Below are 8,824 nucleotides of genomic sequence, written 5' to 3'. Positions count from 1 at the left end.
TTTCCAGTTTATTAGATGAACATGCAGAAATCTGCATGATAAGAAAACTCTGTTAATTTTAATTCACCTGGCGTAAGAAAACTACGGGAATAAAAAAACATTGTCTACTTCTTCGCAACTAATTTTTCAATTTATCTGAATCGGCAGCCACTCGCTTATTTATGAAAGGAATAATTCCATAACGCGAATTTTATTCACTTTGAATGCAGATTGACAAACATTCCACTAATTGTTCTAAAATTAAATTCGTAACAAAGTTCTCTATTTATATTTAAGTTTATCGAGAGAGCTAGTTGTTCCATCTAAAGAACTATGTTAATATTAAATACCAAAGTGGTTTCCAGAGGTAGGAGAAAATCAAAGGTAAAGGGAAATCAAGCAGGAAGATTGTATCAAGAAGTAATGTATTCCGTGACCGTCAGTTAAGCGTACAGTGGTTGCTTCTCGTGTCAACTAAGTTTGACATAGTACCTCAAGTTTCTTGGAAATGGTGTTGCTAACACTTACCGTTTCTCATTTGCATCAAACCAGGTAAAGGTGGGCCTTGGTAAACTGCTGAATAAATTTATTTTAGATTAACAAAATAAAAAGTGGCGAGTCATTACTGTCTCTCTCTCTCTCTCTCTCTCTCTTTTATTTTGAGTTTAGAAATGTTTAATAAATACTTACAGTCGATGGATTTGTTTGCTTTGAATCTCTTACGTAGATTGCCAAAAGAACAGTTAAATTTGATGGGAAAGTAATAATACCACATCAAACACGACTATTTATTCACATGGCACACGTCATACTAATTATTTGAGAAATTCTATTATAATAATTGTCTCCTCTAAATTGTTTTTTACGATGTTACTTGAACAACGTGCACGTGTTACTTCGACAATCTGGACTTTTACGACATTTCCAAATTTTTCAATGCCAGTTGTGGTTAACAGCTGGACGTTTTATTGCTAAGATTTTCCGCTGAGATTGCGTCGTGCAAAGTCCTTTAATACGCACAAGAAATACGAAAAGCGGCAGTAAATCGAGACTCACGGGAATCCATAAAAAGGATTCACAGAAACCTTACGATACCCTTGACGTTTCCAAATTTCGTAAGTTTACCGCGATCTTTGCGATTAAAAACGTATGTAGCTCCTTCTATTTATTGTACGAAGGGTAAGCTTGCTCCTCCTTTCTGTGTAGAAGAAACTGGAAAAAAAGAGAGTATCAGTCCCTCTTTGGACTTTGTCCCTTTAAATAAGATGCAAATAAACCCGAAATAAATTATTCCAGAGCTCTCTTATACAGTTGGATCTTATTACTAAAATTTTGTAAGTCACGCGAGACACAAATTGTTGCTGTTAAATTCTCATGACGAATAGTAAAGAGCTTGTTAAGAAAAAAAAGGGGCGGAGCCTCTTGTAGCTCTGGAATATTTAATTCTGTTCTTTTGTTTATCTTTAACTAATGTACGTGATTTATCCAGGATTTTAAAATGATTGGTAAATACTTTCTTACTATTCCTGGTATTCGGCTTCGAGCTGTTCGTTGGACGTTGAGTGAAATCACTCGAAGTCACGAAAGTCACTCGATTATCGAGTACCCTCAGCATCTAGCGAAAAGAGTAGAACGGTGAATACGCTGTAGACCTTGTCAAATAAACAGGGGCTTACGAAAGTATTGTATCTGAATACGTCTCATAAAAAAAATTTTATAAACATGTTGCGTGTATTATAAATTATTTTATCTGTTAAATTGCACATTTTCCTTAGCAGATTTAATTTTATAAAGTTACATACCGCTTGTCTCGCACCATTTTAATTTTCTTACCCTTATATCCACGTTCCAATTGATTATTCGATGCAGAGATAAACCTAGCGTCACGATTAATTAAAAGAATCATATTAAATCCATTCAGCCATTGTATCATGTCCATATTATCATAATTATCGTACTATATTTCTACTATATTTCTGTGATATCTGTTGAAATATTATCTTCCATTTTATCCTATATATTATCTTCATTTAATATCTACCCAAGTATAAATATACGCTGATTCATTAATATTACATCAAAGCACGGCTTCCTTGATGACGATCAAATATCAGCACACGTTCCTTGAAACATAATAACTTTATTAAAATCCAGCCAAGCGACTTCATCTTTTTGGGGAAGTTAGAAAGATTAGATTACTGGATGACGTGTAAAGATAATTTGAAGAAATAGCAATACGGTTGGAATTTCGAAATAGGAAGTAAAGGTCACTTTTTACGTCTTTTTTATCTGGGCCTGTAGTAAAATTTAAACAACACATATTATATCAGTTAGACTAGACTACGGATTTTTATATAAATTCATATTTTCGAGAATGCAATTAAGAGAGAAGAACCTCGGTAGAAAATTGTTTTACCTAACAAGTATTAGAGAAATCATAGTACTTTGAATATTTTAAGTATTTTTTATATTATTATATATATAACGTTCAATAATTGGATAGTTCCGGGATCGATTCTGAAGTCTGAAAATCGAGTTTTTTTTATTATGAAATAATTAAAAATACAAAAATAAACAACAATTAATATGCGTCTATAACAATAAATAACGATAATTATCAACACGGGAAATAACAAGTCTTTGGTAGAATGTTTACCTGAAAATCGAGAATCGATTTTCAACGTCCTCAGCTACCGATATTTCTTCTTCAGTCTTTAAATCTTAAATCTTCAGTCTTTAAAATCTTAAATAACTATTCTGTAACCTTGCCTGTCTCTAATGTAACTCTCTGTCCGTCCGTTTGGGAAAAACGTGCTTCTTCAAATGGTCGTCCGTAAAACAAAGGAAGATCGTTCTATCCGTGAAACACAGCCTGTCGTGCTACCCCTAAAACAGAAAGAATCTCTATCCTACATGAACTCTAGGGAGTTTACATCTCCCCTCCTCGTGTTCATAATTACATCGTTAATTATCTTCTCTATAAGGGATCAGCTTACTTGAGTGGAAGAAATTCCCATCAGATCTCCGATTACCGTTATCCACTTCATATATGAAGTTTGAAATCCTTCTTAGAATTTTGAGAGGTCCTTTCCTAATTTCTTCCAGCTTATTTCTATTCATTTTGTTTCCGTTGTGGGTGAAGACTATATCACTGTATTCTTCAAGTATTCTTCATATTCTCCATTATTCCCTTAGGGACGATTTCAATCATTTTTCCACACAGTAAATGATTTGGGACAAATCCCGTTACACTGTGTCTGGTGTTATTGTACTCTTCTACGCTTTCTTCTGCAATTTTTGTCCAGTTTCTCTTTTTTTTTTTCGAATTGATCTTACATCTGATGCTGTTTACTAATGTCTGATTTACCCTCTCGTTTAGTCCATTGGAGGATGGACAGTCAATCGAGGTGAAAATTAATTTAATTTTCTTCTTTCTCGCATACTCGAATTTCTTTGGATGTCATTACTGGGTATCGATCTGCACGGATAATTTTTATGGAATCAGTTTCTCCAATCTTCATATTGTCCCAAAATTCCCATTAGGTTATTTGTTGACTGTATACTTTCTCTTTCAATTTTATCTTGGATTTCGATAGGTAATCCAATGACAATCGGGTGCACCCTCACATCTTCAGGCATTCTTCTTTTTACTTCTTTTACTTCCAATATTAGTCGTCCTTCCTCTATTGCATATTCTATGAACGAACCTGAAAGGTATATAAAATTGTAAGCATATCGTATTACCGACCAACCTTTACTCTTAACCTTTGAGTGCTGAATACTCGCGGCCTATGCCGTCCGTACTTACGGCGCGTATCTAGCGCTGACGATCGCTATGGACGAAATAATTTTTCGGTAGATTGAACTCTGTTGATTGACTATTCAAAGCACAAATCGTTATAAGTTATAGCAATTCTTTTGCGCGATATTAAATGATTGAAGAAATTTTTTAATTATTTTTAATTATTTATTATAAACATTGAAATTTACAATTAACTAGAATTTGGGTAATAAACTAGAAAACTAAATTTAGTAAATAGAACACAAGTTAATAATTTAATTGTATGTGAAAATCTCAGTGCTTGAGAAAACTAACAAAACCATATGTAGAGTTTTCTTACAAGTGGTGATCACTTCAACAATAAGGAGACACTATTGGCATTTGTTTAATGCCGTAAGGAATGCATTTATATTTATTTCACACAAATGTAGTAGTATTACTTCTACGTAGGTGTTTGGAACAATTGAGAAACCCATACATGTGTCGTTAGTCCATGCCAGTCACTTACAGAAAACGAGTATATATATCCTTAGTCCTTACTGATAGCTTTCACCAGACACCTATATGGGCCCACAGCACTCAAAGGATTAAAAGTTTTGAGAAATGCTTCCTCCAATCTTCCCAGTTGTGTCCTTCAGCTTTCAGCAGATTCCTTTGGTACTGCTTTCTTTCTGCTGTTTTTCCTAGATACTTTCTTAAACCTTTGACTTTTTCCTCATTACCTTTTATTTTGTATCTTTTGCATTCCTCTTCATGCTCCGATATCCAGTCTGTGGCTTTTCGAGTTCCTTCAAATTGTTCTATATTGAAGTTTATTTCCTCTATTTCCCTCTTATCTCATTTTCGGAGAGTCTCTAGAAGTTTTACCATGTCAATTTCCGTCTTTGTTTTTCTTGTGCGAGTTATTTCTGGTTCCTCTAAGACAATGTCTCGAAATGCGAAGCTTGAATCCGTATTGATATACAATGTTGCTGTCTCGTCATCTATTGTGAGTTTAATATTTCTACATTGGCCTACCTTGGTTAGACTGTTTGCGACCTTCTTCACTATTGGTAAACTGAATAATTGTTGATGGTACTTTTCTTCTTGATATTCCGGGGGGAAAATACAGCATATTTCGTCTTCTGGTCTTCTGATAGATTCTATATCTTCTCTATCTTCTACTGTTTCGCGTTCTCGTTCATGACGACGCATAGGTTAACTTTCAGCAACATGGCGTAGGGAAAGTCGATTTATAAGGTTCAATAATTGGATAATTCAGGGATCGATTCTAAAGTCTGAAAATCGAGTTTTTTTATTATGAAGTAATTAAAAATACAAAAATAAACAATTAATATGCGTCTATAACAATAAATAACGAAAATTATCTACACGGGAAATAACAAGTCTTTGATACAATGTTTACCTGAAAATCGAGAATCGATTTTCAACGTCCTTAGCTACCAATATTTCTCCTTCCGTCTTTAAATCTTAAATCTTCGGTCTTTAAAATCTTAAATAACTATTCTGTAACCTTATCTGTCTCTAATGTAACTCTCTGTCCGTTCGTTTGGGAAGAACGTGTTTCTTCAAATGGCCGTCCGTAAAACAAAGGAAGATCGTTCTGTCCATGAAACACAGCCTGTCGTGCTACACGTAAAACGAAAAGAATCCCTATCCTACATGAACTCTAGGGAGTTTACATCACCCTCCTCGTGTTGATAATTACATCGCAAAATTCACGTGTGAGATGGAAAGTTCAATAAGGCGGTTATGTATATTAACCCGAAAGAAAGCTCATGGCTTTGCAACGCGTTACACGCAACACGGAATTTCCCTCGCTGAAATAATCCTATTACAAGGATACGATATTCCTTAAAAGATCTCGCAATGTAATTCTCCCTCTACAACTTTTTGTTAGGTTTGAAACACGAGAGTTTCGAGGCTCTGCAAAGTCTCGCGAATCTAGAAGTCGAGTTTCAACGTATTTTCGCTTCTTATTTTATAGCTGTTAATAATTATTATCTCACTCTGCACGTACATCAAACGAGTACTTATGTAAATCCAAAGGAAACGGAAACAACCGAGAATAGTGAGGATAATTCGAATACGTACCGATTAGTAAAGTGTTTCGCAAAGAAAAAAAAAAGGAAAATTGTATCGGAGAAATAGGGGAAAAACGGTGGCGTACATCAAGCAATCTTTATGGCTGTAATACATTTATTATTCATTTATGTTCATTTTCTATCGCGTAACAGACATTGAAATAACTGGCAGAACGAGCATATAAATCTTGTATCGCTCGACCTGGCTTCTCCCGATGGAAAAATATTCACCAGCCTGGGACCGTGCATCGCTAATTACTCCGTTCTACTTTTCGAACGCGTTTCCATCCATACAGAAAAGCAAGAAGGCAAACCCTATCGCACAGTCATGAAGAGATGCAAAAGCAAGAAACCAACCAACGACATGCCGATCGACATGGTGGAAGCAGTCCTACAGAGGCTATTCACCATGGGACACGGACCCTCCCATTACGAGGGCCGCGAAGAAGTAGGAGACATCAGCTTCAGCGTCGTCATCGGCGAAGGCGATGTCGTCGATGCCGCCGGAAGAATGAACACCAAGAAGGCTGCAGGAGTCGATGGAAGACTCGAAGACTCCTGGACTGCTGGAAGACGGCCAGAGTAATACTGCTAAGGAAGCCGGGAAAGGATCCCAGTCTCCTTAACGCGTACCGGCCGATAAGCATACTCCCAGCCATGAGCAAGATCTGGGAAAAATGCTTTAAGAAGATCATCGAGAGATGCATCGGAACGGACCAGTTCCATCGGAGGCAGTATGGGTTCAGAAAGAAGAATTAGCTTAGCGAATACCGATAAGAACAGGAAGAAGCTGAAACGGGCACAACGAACGGCCCTGTGCATAACAACGACGGCATACCGTACCGTCTCCCACGCGGCACTTTGCGTGTTGACCGGGAATCTCCCGATCTACATAAAGATAAAGATGCTCGGAGAGACTTACGAGAGGAACAAGATCCATAAGACCAAGATCGGCGCGGATGACGGCAACGAGCTGAAGGGGGAACTGGAGGCGCAAGGAAATTAATACCGAGTGCGCTGCTATTTACCAAAAAGAAGATGGACATCGATCATCACACCATGCAGCTGTTAACCGGGCATTGGAGTGTGGCGGCACTCGACAAGCCAAATACCACTCCAAATGCTTCCTCCAATCTTCCCAGTTGTGTACTTCAGCTTTCAGCAGATTCCTTTGGTACTGCTTTCTTTCTGCTGTTTTTCCTAGATACTTTCTTAAACCTTTGACTTTTTCCTCATTACCTTTTATTTTGTATCTTTTGCATTCCTCTTCATGCTCCGATATCCAGTCTGTGGCTTTTCGAGTTCCTTCAAATTGTTCTATATTGAAGTTTATTTCCTCTATTTCCCTCTTATCTCATTTTCGGAGAGTCTCTAGAAGTTTTACCATGTCAATTTCCGTCTTTGTTTTTCTTGTGCGAGTTATTTCTGGTTCCTCTAAGACAATGTCTCGAATTGCGAAGCTTGAATCCGTATTGATATACAATGTTGCTGTCTCGTCATCTATTGTGAGTTTAATATTTCTACATTGGCCTACCTTGGTTAGACTGTTTGCGACCTTCTTCACTATTGGTAAACTGAATAATTATTGATGGTACTTTTCTTCTTGATATTCCGGGGGGAAAATACAGCATATTTCGTCTTCTGGTCTTCTGATAGATTCTATATCTTCTCTATCTTCTACTGTTTCGCGTTCTCGTTCATGACGACGCGTAGGTTAACTTTCAGCAACATGGCGTAGGGAAAGTCGATTTATAAGGTTCAATAATTGGATAATTCAGGGATCGATTCTAAAGTCTGAAAATCGAGTTTTTTTATTATGAAGTAATTAAAAATACAAAAATAAACAATTAATATGCGTCTATAACAATAAATAACGATAATTATCTACATGGGAAATAACAAGTCTTTGATACAATGTTTACCTGAAAATCGAGAATCGATTTTCAACGTCCTTAGCTACCAATATTTCTCCTTCAGTCTTTAAAATCTTAAATAACTATTCTGTAACCTTATCTGTCTCTAATGTAACTCTCTGTCCGTTCGTTTGGGAAGAACGTGTTTCTTCAAATGGCCGTCCGTAAAACAAAGGAAGATCGTTCTGTCCATGAAACACAGCCTGTCGTGCTACCCGTAAAACGAAAAGAATCCCTATCCTACCTGAACTCTAGGGAGTTTACATATATATGTATGTATATTTTGCGCAATTTTGCATTTTTAAATTTCCTCTAAATGCGCGAAAGTTCATAGTTCATGTACGTAGGAGGATGATGACGTTGTTCAGTTACAGATATGTTGAACATTTTATCGAAATTGGTTGATCAATGGAATCAAGTAACAGACATCGAAAGATCTTTGCTATTTTCTTCTTCTTTCGACTAATTGCAATTTCTTCGAAATCTTTTTACACTTGGTCTATTAAATTAATCCTTCCAAATTGTCAAAAAAGAAGAAAAATAATCATGTCATGTTACAGTGCTAATGAAATGAAATTTCAAAATGTTTCATGTAGCGCGTACAATATGGACATACAAGTTTCCTATTGAAAATGTCAAAATACTTATGAAAACTTTATATCACGTACGCTGTCCCGCTTATCGTGGCCAATTTAATTAATACGAAGCAAAGGATCGTAAGATCATCTTGAATCAGAAGACACACGGAAATTGGCAAGCGTAGACGGAAATTCGGGACGATAAGTCGAGACGAGAGCAAGGAAATTGAAGTAGAGCTGAGGCAGATACCAGTTGTGTGGAATAGAAAGGATTCCAAAATGGTAGATAATGATACGAGGAAAGCCGGGTTACTCAATTATCCCGATTAATCGACTGTAATGTCTTCGAGGATGTCGCTAATTAATTATCAAAGTCCACGAAAGCTTAACTCGACGAGGATAAACAAATGTTTCATATGGTCGACCAGAGATAATTAATTTTCCTTAATCACGTTCGTCGAGCCAGCAGAAATTGGTTGGTTGAGTCTA

At 36.5% G+C, this 8,824-nt stretch overlaps 2 long non-coding RNA genes across 9 annotated transcripts; both read right to left on the bottom strand.

Moving 5' to 3' along the window:
- Positions 1-387: 387 nt before the first annotated feature.
- LOC126928141 (uncharacterized) lies at positions 388-3,128 on the bottom strand. 4 transcript variants are annotated; one of them, XR_007716360.1, is made up of 4 exons: positions 2,940-3,128; positions 2,636-2,865; positions 1,493-2,102; positions 388-1,191 (listed from the first exon to the last, which is right to left on the bottom strand). It is a non-coding gene; the product is annotated as an uncharacterized LOC126928141 (long non-coding RNA). The 4 variants fall into 4 exon arrangements; XR_007716359.1 differs by having other exon boundaries at positions 1,501-2,102; XR_007716357.1 differs by having other exon boundaries at positions 388-2,102.
- Positions 3,129-3,131: 3 nt separating this feature from the next.
- On the bottom strand, positions 3,132-8,548 carry LOC126928140 (uncharacterized). Of its 5 annotated transcripts, none has more exons than XR_007716354.1 (5): positions 7,767-8,545; positions 7,379-7,638; positions 4,483-4,703; positions 3,347-3,686; positions 3,132-3,267 (listed from the first exon to the last, which is right to left on the bottom strand). It is a non-coding gene; the product is annotated as an uncharacterized LOC126928140 (long non-coding RNA). The 5 variants fall into 5 exon arrangements; XR_007716355.1 differs by lacking the exons at positions 7,379-7,638; positions 7,767-8,545 and adding exons at positions 4,778-5,037; positions 5,166-5,550; XR_007716353.1 differs by lacking the exon at positions 7,379-7,638 and having other exon boundaries at positions 4,483-5,037; positions 7,767-8,548.
- Positions 8,549-8,824: the final 276 nt, after the last annotated feature.

This window comes from Bombus affinis, unplaced genomic scaffold (assembly GCF_024516045.1).
Source record: "Bombus affinis isolate iyBomAffi1 unplaced genomic scaffold, iyBomAffi1.2 ctg00000602.1, whole genome shotgun sequence".
Taxonomy (NCBI): Eukaryota; Metazoa; Arthropoda; class Insecta; order Hymenoptera; family Apidae; genus Bombus; species Bombus affinis.
This window is presented reverse-complemented; position numbering and strand designations above follow the sequence as displayed.